At 36.2% G+C, this 21,875-nt stretch overlaps 1 protein-coding gene and 1 long non-coding RNA gene across 32 annotated transcripts in view; one reads left to right on the forward strand and one right to left on the reverse strand.

Annotated features, from left to right (window-relative positions):
- Window positions 1–21,875, reverse strand: part of auts2a (activator of transcription and developmental regulator AUTS2 a) — a 761,138-nt gene that overhangs the window by 241,555 nt on the left and 497,708 nt on the right. The gene's annotated exons all lie outside the window — the stretch shown is intronic.
- On the forward strand, window positions 20,091–21,773 carry LOC141376389 (uncharacterized). The gene is made up of 4 exons (XR_012386381.1): window positions 20,091–20,413; window positions 20,659–20,802; window positions 21,524–21,640; window positions 21,732–21,773. It is a non-coding gene; the product is annotated as an uncharacterized lncRNA (long non-coding RNA).

Genomic DNA, 21,875 nt, shown 5'->3' on the forward strand with positions numbered 1-21,875 from the left:
GTACGGCTCATAATCTCTCATACTCACGTTTTCCCAGAAGTCTCCCGTATTTCAGACCCATCTCCCATATTGTTCTGTCTCCCCGAAAACTACCGGAATTACACCCCCCCAGTCTGGCCAGCTTTTGGGTAAAGTCCCCATGCGCACCAAACCCAATGTGCAACCATCTCCATACCCGCCTCTCTTCAGTTCGCGCACGGTGCAATGCTCTCCCTTTAACCCCTACCCCCCACTCTTTACTTTGCACCCCCACCACCCCCACTGACCGGTCTCCCGGACTTTATGAACCAAATGTTGGCTGGTATGATCTCTGTCTTATTTGCTGTGTTTGGATGCTTATGTTGGTTCACAAATTTAGTAAGATACATCAGAACACATCATTGATGCTGCATTTGTATTTGATAATTGTGAGGATGATTGTGGTTCTCAACGTTTTTTTGCTCCCAAGCCCCCTGTGTGAAGAAATATCCCCACATTAAACTTTTTCCACCACATGTATGTAAGTGATTTAAAATACCTTTTGCCATTGTAGTGAATTACCTTTCATAGCAAAACGCAGGAAAGTGGAGTAACATTTCTAAAAATTGTTATGGTTCTACACATTTACAAAGGTGCACCTTTAAAAATAGGTGCTATATACTGTAGCACTTAAACTGGTTCCCCTATAATTATGAGCCAATAAACCACTTATAGTCCTATTTTACACCATATCTATTTTAAATAAATGATGTCACATCCTTTCAGGACTGCACGTTTCAACAACTTGAAGCTCTACATGTTATAAACAGTACCAGTGGTAACAAAAAGAAACCAATGGAAACAAACAAAACATAGAAGGATGATAACATTAAGATCCAATAGAGCATGAAATAGTGAGTAATTGGGATCTGTTCTAAAAAGCGTGTTTACGTTTTGGGAGTTAGCAGATGGATGAGATTAGTGGTTTTGAAGTTTAGCATGCTGCGAGTTGCAAATAATAGAGTTGAGCTTTCTTGAATTCAGCAGTGAAACCACAGACACTATATTCCCACACTTGACATCAATCAGGGGTCCTGCCAGAAAAGAGCAGCCGTAAAAAACAGACACAACTTCATGATAGTTTAATCAAGTCAGTCTTCAGGATAAATCAATCATGATAGTTAACTAGATCTTCCTTTTTACAATTTTAAGATCTTGCCAAAAAACATCGCCTTAATGCTTGGGTGGTTTGCCGCACAATGATTTGTGGCTATTGGGGTCTTCTAGGTGGATGATTACTGGGAATTCTAAACTCTAATTTCAAGTACATTTTTTTAGTTTAATCTTTTTTTTCAGTATGTGACAAAGTTTAACATTTACTTGTTTTTAGTTAACCGGGTGTTTTTGGTGAATTCTAAAGAAAGGCTACGCATAAGATAAGATTGTGCTACTGGTTTTAAAAAAGCCCCCAAACTACATTGCACCACTTGCATGATATAATGGCCTCTTTACAAAAAAAAAAAAAATAATAAATTATGAACAGACATACATACATACATATGGCTGTATATCGGCACTGGCAAGAGGTATGCTTTAATGTCCCACCAGTGACGATATACAGCCAAATCGCAATGTTACGTGTGTGATATTGCATTTTTTACAACAGTTCGACAGCATTATCATGCATATAAAAAAAGAAAATCAAACACAGAAAGTCTAAAAACCCTTTTGTAAGAGGAACTACTTTCTTTCACCATTCATTCACATCTACAGCTGACATGAGAACAGCAGAAGCCATTACAAATTCACCAACATCACTTTAGAGCTAGTATTTGAAAATTCTCTAGTGTAATGTTTTAAGTGATGACAAAACAGGTGATTTTGGTGATATTTTGAGATTATAATGCTGAACAGCATGAAATGCCATCAGTCTACAGAGATATCTACCTACAGTATTGCAGTCTATTACAGTCTACAGTATTTCTCTGTTGCAATTGGGATATCACAATAATTAACCCCGAAAAAAGCACCACAATCACTACCAGATTGCTGTTGTGTTTGTGATAAGGAAAAACGTTAAACACATGCGGGCATTTCTTCTTTCTTCCTGCCAACACAACACACATTCCTGATATGCGAGTCCCATCTCACACTCAATACAGTACAATTATATGGTATAAATACAGAAGACCAACATACAAAAGAGAGAGATCGACTTAGAATGTCACTTATCTGTTTACTAATGATTTGACTGGCTGTACTTTAAACTTACGCTGGATTTTTCCTCCTTTAAGGGCTTATTATGAGGTCTTTGCTCAGTATGACAGGCTAATGGCCGTCAATGCGCTGTCTCCCAGAAATTACAAATATTTAAAAATAGGCACTATCCTTATAAATAAACTGCATAGCTGAAATCTAAACAACTACATTCCTGACTAAAAAGCTACAAAACTACATTATGTCGTCAAACAGCAGCAATATTTGTCAAACTATAGAGTATCTATAGTAATACACAAGGGTGATTGGTGAAGAGTTACTGGCAAAATACAGCTATCAAATGTTACAATGTAGTGATAAGCACTTTCATGTATATGATTTTAGTTTACTTTGTAGTAAAACCATGATTAACCATGTTGTAAAACAATGTCCCTGTACCGCATACAGCAGTGGTTCTCAAATGTTTTTCATCAAATACCACCTCAGAAAAAAATTGTCTCTCCAAGTACCACCAAAATGAGCAGTATTGAAATACAGTAGCGCAGCAGGCTCAGTAAAGCAGCTACAACTCTGCAAAGTTAAAAAATGTGGCAGATTACATCAGAAATATAGGCTATATGTCATATATGGCATGTTATACACATTATTTTTGATAAATTTTGAAATGTGTGTAGCATGTACATGACATATTTCATTCCTCCGCGTACTACTAGAAGGAAGCCTGCGTACCACTAGTGGTACACGTACCACAGTTTGAGAACCACTGGCATACAGTATATTATATTGTAGATAAACATTGCAGCATAAAACATAGGTTACTTCTATCATCAAGCAAGTACAAATTCTATATTTAAGCAAGTAAAATTCTTTTTGTATTCTTTTGTAAAATGTTGTATTTTTTCCAAGATCCCTCACTTAAAAGAAAGTTTTTAAAAATTAATAATTACATTATTTATAATTATTTTTAGGGTCTTTGAACCTATCTATTGAATAGGATAGAAGAAGTTGAGAAAGGAATGTATGCACAGTAAAAATAGGGGACAGCAAAGAACCTCCAGCCGGTAACTAAACTCGGGTCACCGTGAGCACCTCAGTGCTATGTGTCGCCGCACTTAACCACTAGGCTATTGGCAAACAAAAAAAAGAAAAAATACAAAAAAGAAAATAGAAATAACCCCAACTGAAATGTCTATTAAATGCTATCAAAAGTGAGAAAATGTTAAAATGTACTGTAATTTCCCGCACATGTCGCTAGTCAAGTAGTATTTACAGTCAACATTGACAGACTTTATTCAAATTTACCTGACTAACCATAAAGCACATCTGCGCTACTCTGGACAAAAAGCCACTAAAACCTTGCTGGCATGTATATATATATCACCCACAATCACCCTTAATCTGCCTGACTTCCAAGTCTTCGCTCACCCACTGCGAAAGCCTCATTTACTGTTCACTTTTGCCTTTGCCTGCATTCTTTCCTCCACACTTTGTTCTTTCAGTCTCGCTCTATTGTCTGGAAATGATGGGCAGATCACAGGTCTCCTTCAGTCATCAGCAGGTTAAAGAAACTAATAGCTTAAAGTCTTTAAATTGTCACGTAAGCCAGTGGCTTTTAGACAAATTGAAGAAAATGGGCCCCTTTCGCGGGCCCCCCTGTGCGTGTGAGTACAAAAGAAAGCCCTTCAGGAGGAGGCGTAAAAGCAGAGGTAATGCACTGCGTAGGTCTGTGAAGCCGCACATCCAATATCACCTGCTATTAGCTTTCTTACTGCCATTACAGCTGTCGAGATGGAGGGCCTTGACACTTGGGGAAAAGGTAAAGATAAAAAAAAAAGAAATGAAGTTGGAGGGGTTTGTAAGAGAAGATTCTGCCCCTTCACCTCAGACCCCATCCGTGCACTGTCAACCCAATGTCAGTCAGAGAGGCAATTTGCTTCATATGGCAAAGAGACACTGAGGAGGAAGAGAAGCTATGAGGGATGCAGTTGGTGAACGGTAAATGACATCTCTTGTCTCTCTCTCAGCTCCGCATGTTGATCGCTGTCTCATTATTTACACGGAAGACTTTGCTAGAGAAATTCATATGCTGATGCCTCGTATTGCAGTTTTCTCTTTCTCTACACAAATCCAAAACAGCAATCCACATCAAAAGTGCTGAATGTCAGTGGAAAATAGTAACGCATAGTATTAAATACTGGTGGATTACCCTTTTAAATGATGTCACCAATAACTAATTAGTGGATATTACAATTCTACAACAGGCCTTGCTCATTTAATAAAAACCCACCTGTCATTTGAAGTGATTGTTAAAAAAAAAACAAAGTTTTTGGTTGAAGACAAATGTATATACAACCTAAAATGTCACCATAAAAATATAAGAAATGTGTTTCAGTCAAAGAAAAGAATCACTCCAAAAGAAAAATTTCTTTGGAATTCTCTAATAGATCAAATTAATTGGAAAAAAAACTTGGTTCTTACCTTACAAATTTTGTGTAACCAACAAAGTTAAAGAATTACATTTAAAAGTGTTGCACAATATTTACTCCACAAACGAGATTGTATCTAAATGTGGTAATTCTAATTTAAATTGTGTCTTCTGTAACTGAAGTATTGAATTGTTTGATTATCTTTTGGTCAAATCCCCATATGTTAAAATGTTTTGGTCTGATTTATCCATCTTTTTTGCATCAAAATGTAAGTTACCATATATTATTCCATGTGTGATATAATTTGTTACTTTTCTCATGACAAACATAACAGAATTTATAGGCAATTTATTTATTTTATTGGGTAAATATTATATTCACAAATGTAATTTTTCTTCATCATTACCTGATTTGCAGAATTATTTTTGTTACTTGAATTATTTAATTACTACTTTACAAAATGTTTACAGCAAAAAAGTGTAAAAACTAAAATTTTATAAGGACTTATTATTTCATTTTATAGTTTTACCTCTGTACCCTTTTTAGTATTATTTTTATTTATTTAAATATAATTTTTTTTGTTTATTATTGTACTTGATAATAAATCATTACATAAGCCATTGTAATGGTTAATATGATTTTATTGTTAAAACACACACACACACACACACACACACACACACACACACACACACACACACACACACACGCACACACACGGTCAATTTTGTTTACCCAATTCACCTATACTGCAGGTCGTTGGACTGGGGGAAACCGGAGCACCATGAGGAGAACATTCAAACTCCACACAGAACTTGAACCAGCAACCTTTCTTGTTGTAAGGCGACACTGCAAACCACTAAGCCACCGTACTGCCCGTAACAATAAAATTTAATACCACTTTCAGTGTATTTGCCTTACAAGTGAGTTATACTGTATTATTGTGTTTGGATGTTCTCTGAAGTGAAGGCGTGGAACAGTTGAAGGCATGCAGAGCTAATAAAAGCTTCGTTTCGGGCTGTAAAATGCCTCATTTCCAAAGAAAAGCTGGAGCACATGACCCTTGGATTTTCCACATAGGCGAATCCGGAGGCGTTGCGGTCTAGCTTTCCCCTTGGAAACATGGCCTTGGCTCAATCTGTCCCCTAAGCCGCTCCACTCCAAAAGCGTTAGGAAAAGAAAACCCGCAGAAAAGAAGGCAAATGGTGCCTTTAATTTAGCACACAGTATCACGTCTCATGCTGAGGAATTGTGCATTAAAGTTAATGGGAAAGAGATTGAAGGACTGCCTCATTGAACTGTGCTGATTCGGGCCTCAAACCAAGAGCCCAATAATGTCTGCAAATCGACATCAAACTTAACAGTTCCTCTGAGAAGCTGGATGAAAAAAGTCTTTGACCTCATCTGTAATGCCGAAAGCAGCCAAGTTCCTCTCTCTCTAGCGACCGGCCATAGGATTTTGAGGATCGCCGCTGCTGCTGCCTTCCTGATTTGCTCACATTAATGTTCTAACCTCCAGCGCCTCGCCATACGGCCCCTAGAATAATGTGTCTGTATTTAAATTTAATAGGGGACTGTCCTAGTGATCTCACAATCTGCCAACACACTATCTAGCAGTCTTTTATATTCACAAGACTTCAATTCACTCCAGATTCAGCCAGGGAATATATTAATATGATAACCAGTCATTAATCAAACCGCGCCGTGAATTCGGAGCACACGGCCTTTGCTTATAACATCTAAGACTTCATTCCCATGGAGTTTCAATTTTAATGATATCATTTCCCAGTTTAAAATTCATATCTTTTTTTTTTTTTTTTTTAGAAAAAGGACTTTTTAAAGAGGAATTTTTTAGTGGCTTTTTAATGCAATTATGAGCGAGCGTTTGAGCGGCGTGCAGCTGAGAGACGCCCCGGCTTAGTCCTCATCGCTCCCTGCAGACTGCAGCTAATTGAATCGAAAGTTCAATCTTGCTGAATTAGTGGTGTGTGTAAGAGAGACCATTTATCATGTCCAGTTAAGCAAAATGGATTTGAAAAACATTAAGAGGCACTGATTGGCTTCAGCACATCATTAGTCGGCTGTTTTGCTGCCCGTTTGCATGATGAGACAAAAAAAAAAGAAATAGAAGAAAGGGATGACAGACTAAAGCCGGCGAGACGGAGCTTAACTCAGGTAATTGACATGAGGGAAATGCTCAGTCATCTCTACTCATTAGGCGCAACTGCTATGAACAAGACAAAAAAATGAAAGCTAAATAGAGGTGCGGGTGAGCTTGAAATACTGATTGCCTATGCATTAGCTAACTTCGTTGGGCTGTGCTTGTAATATCTATATCATTTATTAACAATATTAATCATAAATCACTCGACTAATGCTGGAAAACACTGCACAACCAAGATTTCTGCCTTGATTTAAAGTCTGAAAATTCTGATTTGAGTCAATAAAAGAGTAGATTTCACAGAAATTTCTAGGGGTTGACAAAATAATAGTTTCTTCGATACACCATGATGCAGATGAAAAATGTTCGGGATCTGTTCAGTAATAATCATAACCAGTTATTATATACTGAAGCCATTTGTCACATTTGCGTTATATGGCTTTAGCTTACCATGGTGAGGTAGGAGACTGTGGATAATTAAAATACTCCAACTACTTAATAAGCAGATAACTGTGCTCAATTAACTGCTTGTGAGTTTGCTGAACAGGCTTTTACTGACAGGGAAGAACCCAGCTAGGATAAAAATTAAAGCTGTAAACTCTCTCTCTTACTCTCTGTGGCCCCTTTGACCTGCTGGCGTGTTGGTCAGGTAACATTTTATATCTTCTCTTGGCTGTTACAACAATAACGTTACTTGTGTATCCAGACAAAAGCATGTCTGCAGAGCGAGTTTTCTCCACTGACTCGCCATATATAATGGATCAGCTGTGATCGCAGCGGCTGACCGTTAGAGCCAATTGCAGCCCTTTCCGTTGAGCACGTGATCAATCATAGGCATTTAAGAACTCACTCAACAACACTCGAAAAGCAAGCGGGATAATATTTACATTTGTTTATGTGCTATAAATACTAATACTAATACTAATAAATATGTTGTTCTGTGGATATACCTTTAGTTTTGTTTGATACATTCAAAAAGAGTGATTTCTTTGAGCAGGTCAAATTAAAGATACAGTACATATATCTGACTGCTTGTATTAAAGGACGAAACTGTAATACAAATATTATATAAATATATGTACTGTATAAATTATACATTTTTGTACAAGAATTATTGTGTTGCTACTTAAAACATCAAATTGTGTTTGGAAATGATCGTAAATGCACCTTGATGCACCGAGATATCGAATTAAACGGTATTGATTGCATGATAATTGTAAACAAACTAAACCGCAAGACCAGTGTAGGTTCACACTCCTAGAAAATTCCATTTCGTATGAATGATTTTAGTCTAGGGCTGTCAATTCTCAGATTTCCAAAACAAAATGATTGTGCCAAAATTATAGTATAGAAATTAGAAATTTGGCAATTTTGTAAATCTGCTCTCTCGGTTACTCAAAATATTTTCTTTCGAGATACAATATAGGAAAAAGAAATCACACTAATGCATGCAAAATTAATAATTACTATTCTTAACAAAGGCACATAACATTCATAGCACAGCATCAAAGCATGAATTTCTGAGCTAAAAACAAACAAACAAACAAACATATTTTCACTACAAAGCCGTGTTACAGTGTAAATTATTTGAAAAACCTTCGTTCTGAGAGCTGACATGCCATTTTAACTCTGAATAAGTCCAAATTGTTTTATTTGATTCCAAGTTGTTTTACTTGTTCAAATTGTTGGCTATGCGCTTAATTATAAATACACATTATAAAAAAAAAAATCTCATTTGTCAAAACATTTCTTTCAGCGGATTTATACTCAGCAACATTTGACCATAAACGTTAATAAAAGTTTGACCATAAACATTTGACCAGAACGATTTTCTGGATGTCCTCCGGTATTGAGTATGAATGAAAGATTGCATGTGAGAATGTTACATTAAATGTTAGAATTCCACAATGCTGTTACCATTGGTATATGCATGTGTCATATTATCGTACATGTACTTTTTATGAGAGATCATCAATATAGCACATATTCGATAGCTTGCAATCGCTGGCACAAGTCTGGTAATGTATAATCCAAATCGTTTATTCTATTCTTTCCTTTAGTTTTTCTCTGTAACCATTTAGGTCAGTAAACAGTTTGATGCCTAGTGTTTCAATATAAGTTTTCTTTCTAAAATCATACATTGTATAACGCTCATATTGTGCAATTACGAAAATACTTATGTAACAGCACTGTAAAAAAAAATACTGGGTTCCACACAATCGATTTATTTTGGAACAACATGAAGGAATTAAGTTAACTTATTAGTTTTTAAAAATTAAAGTGGATTGAACATAAAACATTTAAGTTGTCCCCAAAGAAACTCAAGATTTGTGTTGTTTAAATTCATTTTAAATAAGTAGTCTGAACAAACAGCCATTTTTTTGAGTGAGTGTTCATTCAGGAAATACAGATTTGACATTCTTAATTTGCTGATTTCCTGCTCTCTTGCAACTGTGTCTGTACAAAAATGACAAGAAAAAAGAAAAAGTGAAAGGAAAATAGATACAAATGAACCCGAACAGTTTAAAAACAGCAGGATTTCAACACAAAGAAGGAGGAAACAAAGAATCCGCAGTAAATCCCTGGCACCAAAACATCCCTTGTTTCACACAAAAATAACACGCTCTCTGCCATGATGTCTTTACCACGCCTTCAGCTAGCCGAGCGTGTGAGGAAAACAGCACTCCAGGGGCATCCGTGGAAAAGGTAGAGCCAGACGAGAGTTACTCGACGGCCCTTAAGAGAGAGCGGGGTGGCATGGAGGAGCTGGCCTGACTCAATCCCCCTGAATAAAACATACTGCAACAATCCATAACGCGGCCATGGATAAATCTCTCCCTGCTCCCTCTGCCCTTGGTGGGAGATCTGTCTAGATTAGCCTGACATCAGGGCTATGGGGAGAAATAGTGTTTATCTGAACCCTAACAAGGGGGCTCTGAGCCTTTAAGCACTGAACTGGGATCGCTCAAGATGAAACACATTGCAAGAAGAGATTGTGGTCTAGTCTGCTTGAAACACGCTGGAAGAAAATGCTGGAAAGTCTGCAGCATGAGTAAGGCCTTCTGCATTAAAGGGTTCGTTCACTCAGAAATGAAATCGTTATATTAATTTATACACCCTTAGGCCAGACCACAGTAACTCAGAGGGCAGGCAGGGACCACTCGTGGTTTTAGGGGCCACACTTTATACTGTAGTAAAAACTGTACTGGTTGCCTTCAATTTTTAAGTTGAATCAAATTAACCTTATGAGTCATTTATTATATTAAACTGACGTAAAACAGATTGTGTATCTTATAACTTAGTTTAATAGGTTACAATTACTTAAAACATACAGTATGTTGTCATGACTACATGATCATATATTTTTTTACAGTGTATATTTTATCTTATCCTACATTCAGGATCATTGCATGTAATTTTCTAGCTCATTCACAATTTCACTCTTGTAGTTAAATGAATCACTGAAAGTAAGCTAATAAAATTAACCTTTTTTTGCTATTTACAGTTTAATTAAATATTAAGTTTATTTAGTCCAATAAAACAAGTTGTCATATTAGCATGCATGGCTAGTTTTTAAATATTTCCTCTAATATCTGCATTTTACTTATTTATTATGTGCTACACAAACGCTAATGTGAGCACATTATTTTGTATGTAGGCTTTTTCCATTAACATTCATCAGCACTGTTATCTAACTGACATATAACCCTTACCACACTCTCACATGATTTTTATAGGAGTAAAATTTACCTGTGAAAACAAACAGTTACAATTCACACACTTCAACAACCAGAAATATGCCACAAGAACAAGCAAGAACTGAAGACAATTACTGTAGAGGCCTCATATATATAATATGTATATATATATATATATATTTTTTGCTTTTATTCTTGCCATAAAAAAAAAAAAAAAAAAAAAAATATATATATATATATATATATATATATATATATATATATATATATATATATATATATATATATATATATATATATGTGTGTGTGTGTGTGTGTGTGTGTGTGTGTGTGTGTGTGTGTGTGTGTGTGTGTGTGTGTATATATATATATATATATATATATATATATATATATATATATATATATATATATATATTAGAGCAACCCATGTTCCCTTGTTATTCATATTTTAATAAACTAAAATAGGTAAAACTAAAACGCAAGTGACACATCAAAGTTTCATTAAAAAATATTTTAAGGTTATAAAAAAATTAAAAAATAATTAAAATAATTTATAAAAATAATAGAAATAAATTGTAAAAAAAATCTTTAATGATTTGATAGTTCAAGAAACGTTCTACTTCTGTTTATCCGTCTGACTTTACGGTGGGTTCTTTTTGATCGCCCCCTGTCGTTATAAAGAATATCTCAATGGCAAAAGCATCAAGTATAAAAGCCTTGTCTGTTTCGCGAGGTGGGCACACACTCAGCGGAGGGGTGCGATGTGGCACCAGGCGAAAGTATAAATCAGGCTTCGGGCCATCCTACAGGTACACATTTTTTCATTAAAACATTTTTTTCTTAAATTGTGCTGATTTATAAAATGCAACTCAACGGCCGTTTTTGAGAGTTAGAAACACATTTAGGTAAAACAAAATGAATACAATTGCAACTATTATAAAAACTAAAAAATCAGTCTGAGCAAGAAACTGAACACCTTTAATCCAGAGTCTTGGCAAACATGTTTACAGCAGTCTGGAGCACGCATAATGACGTATGTTGGGGTTGAAGGTCAATGAGGTCCAAAGTTGTTTTGGTTTTCATTGAACACTGTAAATCGTCTCTTCACAGGGAAAAGTTACATATGGGCAGCTGGTCTCTCATGGGAGAGTCTGACTACACTGTGAAGAGCTTCTTCTGTCCTTCAACAGGCAATTAACACTGTGTCCATTACTGCCCTCAAGGGGTTACACAAGCAGCCATGCATCGAAAAGGCCGGGTGTTTAAGGGCTCCAGGGTAGGGGAGGCTGAAATCTTTCAGGTCACGGCCTGGAGAGGAAGTCTCATAAGAGAAGAATAAAAGAGAAAAGAGAGCCATTGGCTGCCGCAGAGCAAATGGAAAGCAGGTGCTATTTGTCACCCCGTGGGGATTTTTCCTCTCTTCTGTTTTCCACATAAGAAAAATACAGCTGAAAATTCGGAAAAGTGTGTCCCGGTCAGCTGTGCAAACGTCGAGCCTCTGTCCTTGGACGGTTTTTTCCACCGCCCATGAGACGAGCCCTCCGGTCCTGTTTGTGTGTTACAGACGCCGAATGTTTTCCTCCGACCAGATCGGTCACAACTCATAAATGTTTCAATGGCGTTCTCGTCTTTCTTTGATCCGAGGGTAAGTCGAGAAGCGGTTGTTCACACCATGCAATGCAATCTGCACTTCCTCTATGGGGAGATCCCCTCCAGCTTGACTTCCATGATATTTTTCTTCTCTATCTCCCACAACATTTTTTTTTTAAATGACTCTTGGAAGTTTTATCAGGTTTCTTTATCCGCTGAGTCTCCAATTACGTGGGATACTGAGAAAAACATTTTAGGGCGATGCAATTTACAAAATGCAATTGGCTTGAACTTCCAAACCACCGGAAATTAGATTTGAGATCCCTAAGAGAGTAAACACTGTCTGGATACAGGCATGTAATGGTCTGCTTGTTTTTGGAATTGAGAAGTCTGCATTACGTCTAACTGAAGAGATCTAGCTCTCTGCGGTGTTAAAGATGATTTTAGACTTCACGGGGGAGGAGCGAAGGAGAACTAAATGAAAGGAAATTAATGGGAATTAAGCAACAACTCACTTGCTACTTGTGTCACATCCCTCGTTGTTGCTCAATATGTGTGCTGACAATCCAGACATTTAAGACAATCTCTCTCAGCCGCCCCGTCTCTCCAGCAGAGATCATTATGCAGTGTCAACCCCCTGTTGACAAGTTTACCCGCTCGTTCTCTCTGCACAGATGCCACGGCGGCTGCCGGCGGCGCGGAGCTCAGCTTGGCGCGAGCTCCGAGTGGAAAGATTCTGTCATGTCTCAGGAGAGTGGGGTAGACGTTTTATAGCTCAGCTGAAACTCATAAACAGAGCCCCCAGCTAGTTGAAATCATGACAGCCTCTCTATCTTCCCCAGAAAAGATGGAGACCAGGTAGACAGAAGAAAAGCTTCAACTGAGGATAAACTACAACTAACTTAAAGTTCACACTATTTTTACAACCGATTAAAGGTGCTGTGTACATTTTTTTTTTTACTTTTTTTAAAGCATAAAAATACCATGATTTGTTTGCAGATATTTAAAAACATGCTAAATTAACATACATACATATATATATATATATTTCATATATACATGAAAGACGATGCAAAAGCCAGTTATTGTTCTTTGAAAATGTGTCAGAATTGCTGTCTTTGTTCTGGTCTGCACATCCAGCCCACTGAAAGTTTACCCAATTATATTTTGACACCCCTGGTTGATGGAAAACCTACCATATTTCACTTGAGTCAAGAAGGCAGTCCAAATGCATGCATGAGCAGAAATGTGACAAAAAATGCAACCTCCGGGCGACAATAGCAGCCTCTGAACTGAGAACCAGATTCAGACTCCGCATGAGATGTTTTTTTCTAAGGGAATACTCTAAACATTTAAAACATAGTTGAAACAATGGTTCAGTTGTTGCTTGTTTGCTCCTGTTGGTGTCATCAATCTGGCAACCTGCGTGTAAGTTGAGCTTTTAAGAGGAGTGGCTGAGTAAAAAAAAAAACTTCTCCAATATTTTCTACTTACGATGCAATACCTAGTTCAACCACCAGGCCACTAGGTCAATCCTTCCAAGACCAAAAATACCACATATCTCCTCCTAGCGCTTTAATGCTACAAGCCCCAAATTTGGCCAAAAGCTCTCATCTGCATTAGATTTTGTTGCTATATCTTTTCAGGTTTATCAGACTTATAGTTTTCCAGTAAATATTTTTTAAGCATTATATTTTTCAAGATATGGCAAGCCATTTGGACTTAAACTTCATATTTTTTTACTGATATGGCAAGCGATTTTTGCATAAAGTATTTTTTACTGACATGGCAAGCTTTTTGCATGCATCTCTTTTTACATTAATGAAACATTGAATTTTCAATAAAATATGGTAAGCCATTTGTACATAATGTCCAAGTCCAGTTTTCGACTGTCATAGAAACATTGGGTTGGTTTATTTCACTCATATTAGCAAGAAGCTTTGATGTATCATCATTAAGGTGTCAATTGTCCTCATAGCAACAAAACAGGCTAACCTAGCAACCATTTAAAAACCGCAATATCTCTACATCAGAACATTGTAGGAACCTGGTTATTGGCTCGTTTGACTCATGCTAGCAAAACGGGGCATCATGTGTACTTTTCATGGTTACAATGATTAACCAAATGCTAATAATGATTAGCTACATGCTATTGATGGTTATCTAAGTGCAATAACATATGCTAGAAATCCTTACAAAGTATTAGGATTTGATAAAACATGTGCATGAGGGTTGCCATTTAACAACCCAGTTTATATTAGCAACTGCTAAGCAACCACCTAGCAATGCCATAAACATTTTAGCAACTGTCTAGCAACCACTTTGTACTTCCTACTAACTGCCATTCCCAGTCCTAGTGCAGTCATGTTCAAAGTTTATCAACAAATGTTAGGTACTAGTTTGACTGTGGGACTATTTCTATATTGCATTCATCCTCCTGATATTTGTATATATGTGTACACTTGAGAATAAAATAGCATCTAATACGATAAACTCCTAAAAAACTAACAGTAGTGCTGTGATTGTGCACTACATGTGCCAACAGTGGCCTTCGCACGTATTCCCTGAACCCAACTTTTCATTGCTTTGCAACTATTCAAGGCCCAGACTTGGCAACCTCTCCAAGGCTTTCCATTTGAAACGGGTAATGTGTTGCCAATCTGCCGTTTAAAACTCCCCCTTGAGGAGACCCAGAGCCTGTGAGAGGATCAATGCCACCGAGTCTTGGCATGCACAAAAGTCTCTGCTGCCCAGCTCTTCACAAGCCTGGACCTGGGGAAATGCAGTCTGTGTTGAGATCTGGCCAGATGGGGGGAATTAAAGAGAGTTTCTGTCTTTGGCAGAACTTCTTACAACAGTGCCTCATTCAGACAGAAGCCTAAACCTTTTCAGATTGGGAAACATTGCTTACAATCTCAGATGAAGGCCAGTACCGTACACCGCATGCCTAACCAAACATAGCAAAATATGTCACTTTTCTATCGTAGTTTCATGCATCTCACAGTAGATATCAAATCCAATTCTATATTTTACAAGTGATGTGTATATAGGGATTACACCACCATCACCTTAGCAGTTGGCAGGATGGGCTTTGGCAAACATATGGGCCAGCTTCTTTGTGAGCTCTTTGGCCAACAGTTATCATAGAAACAGATTGCTGATTATAAGAACAGGTTGTTTTGAGAGGCCATCTCTCATGAACAGCTAATGCTCTCCATTATATGCCAAATTAGAATGCCATTTTATGCTTCAAAGTCCAATATTAAAACTTTCTTTCACTTCAAAGAACCAAATATTTAAAATATTTGATAATATTTTTTATTACTATCAATGTTGAAATTTTTTTTTGTATTTTTTTAAACAAATAAAACATATTTCCAATCCCTTCAGATACATTTTTGCAAACTACAGATGAAAAATAATATTGATTTATTTCATTTGACATAAAGTTACATATTTTAACAATAATTTCCATAATATTTCAGAAAATATATGACATTGCACCTTGATCTGGTTTGTCTCCTCTCTATTCTGCGATATTGATAAGGTATACTTCCTTCGTCTGACTTCACATGATCTATTTATCTGAAGCAAAAACTATGAGGAGAAGAAGGGGAAAAAACCCTCAAAGTGATAATTAACTAATAAATAGGAGAGATGTTCAAGTCTGTTAGATGTTGCCTATGAAGTTGCCTTTTTTACCCAAGGGATGAAATCTGCCCAGCATGATCATGCCACTTTGAAGAACTTCAAAGTCCGAGCTAGCCTCTGGATTCTGGCTCTGAAACGCGCACACACGCACACACGCACACACGCACACACACACACACACACACACACACACACACACACACACACACACACACACACAAGCGCGCACACTTGCCTGCTATCCTTACTTTTGACACCTGGGAAAAAAATCCTGTCCTCATTATCTGGTCTCGGTGGTTCCAGCTGAGTGACAGGCTGTGGATACTATGGTCGGCATCACAAGAACGGGGCCATCCGACAGAGAGCAGACATTATGTCATCATTTCATCCAATCATTGCCTTCCTGTTTCTCATATGGTACAAGCGTCCTTGTCTAACATGACAAATCTTCCTTCCTTACTTACTCAGCCTCTGCTAGTGCTGGCAAAAATGCAATACTGTTGCACAATATGTAACACTGTTAAATTGGCTATACAAATTTAGAAATCTGTTGAATGTTTTCCTTATAATTTCTCAATGACCATGTATGCTATTCAGTGTAATGTATACTAGATGTTCTGTAGTTTCTCATTCAAAGCTTTTATGTGATGTAAGCAAATGATGGCATGCTGAGAACATCAATAATATAAGAGAGAAAATAAGTAGAGTACACAACCATTAGGATCAAGCTCATTGTGGCTGCTATCGTATGGCTAAGTCTACAACAAATTCAATAAAGGCAAAAAATGAAAATCATTTTGAATTTCATTAATTGTGTGCTAAAAGACGGAACCATATTTAAAGTGGCAATACAATTCAGAAACCTTTGTTATTACACAGATGAATATCGAGTTTTATTTAATGGTCATGTTTTCAAAATACAAAAACCAAATGTAACACCTTGCCTCAATGTCAACCTAATTTGACCAAGTAGGACATGTTCCTGTATTACCATCTATGTTGATCCTGGTACAACATTCCAATCAGCCAATCAGAATTAAGGCATACTTTTACAGTTAATGTTAAGTTTACGTTTACTGTTAGGTTGATGCACTTCTACATGACTGTTATCTAACTATTATTCCTTTCTAATTTTAGGAATAATTTAAAGTTATGGTTGGGTTTAGGGGTAGGGAATAGGTATGGATTATATTTTCAAACAAAAATGATGTTCCAGGATCAACATAGATGTTAATTCAACAACATGACGTGCCTCAATTTACACTATAAAAAGCGATTTGTTGAATTCACTTAAAAAAGTGAGTAAACTCGTTGCTATAAAATTATTAAGTAAATAAACTTATTTAAATTCTAAAAAATAAGTCAACCTAAGTTACAAGTTATAATAGGTTTACTTGCTTAAAAAAAAAAAAGTAAAATTAACGTATTGCATTTAAGGTAATAGGATTTCTCACTTTTTAAAAAATAAAGCAACCAATCGGTTTCTTGCAGTGCTTTTTGTTAACTTAATGTTTAGAAAAAATAATTAATTAATAAACCTTTTTGCACAAACATACTGATAACAAACATTTAGAAATATGCAAAGACATGCTGCATGTTTTCTACTTAATAATAAACACAACAAAACTGAGACAGGTGAGAAAACAAGAGTTTAAAAAATTTAAAAATAAATAAATAAATAAGTAATATAAAAAATAATATAAATAAATAAAATAAAATAATAAAATAATAAAACAAAATAATAACAATAATAATAATAACAATAATAATAATAATAGTAATAATAATAAAATTACAAAATGAAATAAAATAGTGAAATTAAATGAAAATAATATAAATAATTAAAATAAAAATAAAATAGTAAAAAAATAAAAATAAAACGTTTGCATGGCTTTCCTCCGGGTGCTCCGGTTTCCCCAACAGTTCAAAGACATGTACTGTAGGTGAATTGAATAAGCTAAATTGGCCATAGTGTGTGTCTATGAGTGTGTGTAGTCGTTTCCTAGTTCTAGGTTGCAGCTGGAAGGCATCCGCTGTGTAAAACACATGCTGGTTAAGTTGGCGGTTCATTCCACTGTGGCGACCCCTGATGAATAAAGGGACTAAGCTGAAGGATAATGAATAAATAAAGTTCAATACAGCGTTATAAACAGAATTTATGCACCATTATAAATGTATTTGCTGTCACATTTATACGTTGTAATGTGTTCCTTTCCTTGCTGATTCAGTAAATTTATATACACACACACACGCACGCACGCACGCACACGCACACACACAAACACACACACAGTAAATATATTTTAAATTTTAATAACCCAAAACGTGTATTCTGCAATCAATGTTCAGTATATGTGTATACTCCCAGAAATGTAAAAGTTAACAAAAAAACAGCTTTAAAAAATGTACAAATGACCCTCCATGGCCTTCCTGACCACATTAAAAATACAAAACTTGCAAAATTTCCCAAACCTCGGCTCTTCTAGCTGAAAAAGTGCTACATAAGGGCAAGCGAAACAGCATAATGACAGTACATTTGTGCAATGCTAAAGTGCAGGCTAGCAATGAGATGCTGGAGTTTATTCCAGGCCAGGGGTCAGAGGGGGATTCAAAATAATGATACGAATTTCACTTCATCTCAACAGGCTTTGGCTTGTTTTCACAAACACAGCAAGTCACATCAGGCCACTTCCTCAGCAAAAATGACAGCTCTGACAAAATCTTTTCTCTCTCAGCATTACTCTGTCTACCTGACCACTTGTGCACTTTTTCATTGCCAAACCAATTCTCTTTCCTTCCACTGCAACTCTCTCTCTCTCTCTCTTTCTCTCCGGAGGGGAGCAGGATCTCATTAGTAGCTGCAGGATAAAACGCCGTCCTCTCTATGCAGGTTCAAGGTGATGGAAGATTAGACTGTTTGGCCCTGCCTCATCCTGAATGCAGCGCGCGTGTCTCTCTGCCCGTGAACACCAAATTACATTGAACCCGGGGAGTCTAACTCCATTAATTTTAAATGGAAGATTAATTTAACAATATGCAGCGGATATTTGTTACAAACCCATCATGTGAAAGTGACGTTCGGCAATAAATTTGCGGGTGGCACACGCTGGCTCAGAAAGCCCCGGCAAAAAAAATAAATCAGCAGGCGTTTCTAGCTGTGCCGTTCTCTAATGTCAGGACACACACGGTCAAACTAATGCACATTCATGCACACTCACTCAATCGCACAGGCAAACACACACTCACACAAACATCGATGCATTCAGGTGCATAAATATCAGCACACAGCACCAATACTTAACATAAACCGTAGAAAATAACAACAAAAATGCTACATCTGTAGTAGTTTGGAGTTTTTGTACTAGAAGCACACACACACATGCATATACTGTATACTACCTGACAAAAGTCTTGTCAATGATCCCAGTTATAAGAACAACAAATAATAACTTGACTTCTAGTTGATCATTTGGAAAAGTAGCAGAAGGTCTGTAAACTGCATCCCAATCATCACAAATACTGCAGAAGAACTATTGGAACTCGCCCAGGATTATAACAGAATCAGTCAAGTTTGGTGAAGGAAAAATCATGGTTTGGGGTTACATTCAGTATGTAGGTGTGCGAAAAATGTGCAGAGAGGATGGCATGTTGATCTGTGCTGTTGTCGTTGATTAATTTGTCAATTTGTAGTATTGAATTATACAGTTGAAGTCAGAATTATTAACCCCCCTGAATTATTAGCCCCCTGTTTATTTTTTTCTCAATTTCTGTTTAACAGAGAGGAGTTTTTTCAGCACATTTCTAAACATAATAGATTTCTGAACTCATTTCTAATAACTGATTTATTTTATCTTTGCCATGATGACAGTAAATAATATTTTACTAGATATTTTTTAAGACACTTCTGTACAGCTTAAAGTGACATTTAAAGGCTTAACTAGGTTAATTAAGTTAAGTAGACAGGTTAGGGTAATTAGGCAAGTTATTTTATAACAATGATTTGTTCTGTAGACTATTAAAAAATAGGTAACACTTTACAATAAGGTTCATTAGGTAATGCATTTACTAACATGAACTAATCATGAACAAAACATGTACAGCATTTATTAATCATAGTTGAACATTTACTAATGCATTATTAACATCCAAGTCCATGCTTGTTAACATTAGTTAATGCACCATGAGTTAACGTGAACTACCAATGAACTAATGTATTTTTATTAGCTAACGTTAACTAACATGAACAAATACTGTAGTAAATGTATTGTTCATTGTTTGTTCCCGTTAGTAAATGCATTACTAAACATTAACTAATGAACCTTATTGTAAAGTGTGACCAAAAATATATAGCTTCAAGGGGCTTATAATTAAAAACTGCTTTTAATCTACACTGTTAGACATTTCTGTAAATTACACAGTTATTTACTGTATTTCACCCAGTGTAATACTGCAAATTCCTTTTACGGTAAATAACTGTATTTACCGTTGCATTATGGGAATTTAGTGTGACGTCGAACAACATATACAGCGATGTACTGTATTTGTAAAAATTCGTGTATTATACTGTATTTTCCACAACTGCTTCAACGCCACCTTGCGGCGATTCGACTACTCTGCACCACATTTTGCCTGAGGACCCTGGAGCAATTCTGGAGGACAATTTATTAGTGTGCCTGAAGAACATACTGGATTTAACAAACTTTACTCTGGTAAGCTGAGGCAGTGTTTCATTTTACAGAATGTTTTGTGGACGAGAATAGAACAAAGTAAAGTATAAAGTTGGCTATTATTATTTTCTCTGGCTTGGCGTTATTTCGCCCATTTGAGAAATATATTATCTATTAAGATGTTACCTTTATTTAATTTATTACATTAACACTACTATTACTTTAAATAAGACTGTTTATGACTATTAGCCATTGTTCTCGTCATATCTTTTTATTTATTTACATAGGAACCGGTGTTGCAGCAGGTTTTGGTTTAGGAGGGAACCAGAGGTATGCAGACAGTTTTGGAGGACACTTAGCACGAGACAACGGTCCGGCAGAGAGTGTTTTCCCCCAGAAGAATATGAATGAAAGACCAACAAATAATCCAGGTAAAAGCGCGTCTGTCTGTGCTGACAACACTCGACATTGATTTGAGCACCTCTATTAGCATTTGTTTGCTCGGCAACATTGGCTGAAGCGATCTTAAAATGGTAATGTTAACTGTTAGCTAAACTGAGCTAAGTTTATACTGAATTGGACTCAAACTCATTTTAACGTGCAACGTTTAACTTATATTGATTTATACTATATATATTAGATGTTGTGAACTTATTTTTCTCTGGTTTAGAGTAACTTATAACGTTAGCTTGAGAAAATAACATCGCGACGTAAGTTAACCTATAAGAACGTTAACGTAAATCTATAACGTTACAATATGCATAGAGGTAAAGTTGGTTTTATATTCGCACATTCGTTCATTTAGAAGTCTCTATACTGTTTACCATGTTACTTTGAATATTCGATCAGAATTAGCATGCCAGTATGACTTGAAATCAACATTAACACTGTTTATTTGACCGTGAGCATGTTGTACTTTGATAGTCATTAGCTGCTAAAATGATTTCGCTATTTAGAGTTTGCAAATAATACTTTTATGAAATTAAATTATTAAGGGGGAATCTGAATCTGCTAATATAAAACCAATTTTACCTCTATGCATTATGCTAATAACCACCTTTTTGCTATTTATTGTTTGCTAATTATTTTTTTATCACAACTCTTGACATTTGGTTTAACATAATTGTTACCATTATATTTTTTTCTGTTTAGATATGGCACTGGCACAGCAGCAGGTTTTGTCTGAAGAAACAAACAGCATTTCAGAGGAACATCTTGATCAGCACAGCCTTATGCTTAAAAAATAAGCAAGACCAGTAAGCAACCAAGGTAAACAAATAAAAAAAAGTTGTGTGGAGGTTGTGGATTGTAGCATGGTATTCTTATCTGTATTTTTGGCTTTTTTATGGTCTCAATATAGAATACTGGGAGCCTGCCTGTGCAAACTGGACCTCACACAACAGTAAGTAATGTACATCTATTTGTTTCTCAATATATTAACGTTACTTTTAATACAAAATGTGTCACATGTTTAGTTGCTAGCTAAAAAAAAAAAATCGTTTTC

This window comes from Danio rerio, chromosome 10, assembly GCF_049306965.1.
Source record: "Danio rerio strain Tuebingen ecotype United States chromosome 10, GRCz12tu, whole genome shotgun sequence".
In the NCBI taxonomy this organism is placed as follows: domain Eukaryota; kingdom Metazoa; phylum Chordata; class Actinopteri; order Cypriniformes; family Danionidae; genus Danio; species Danio rerio.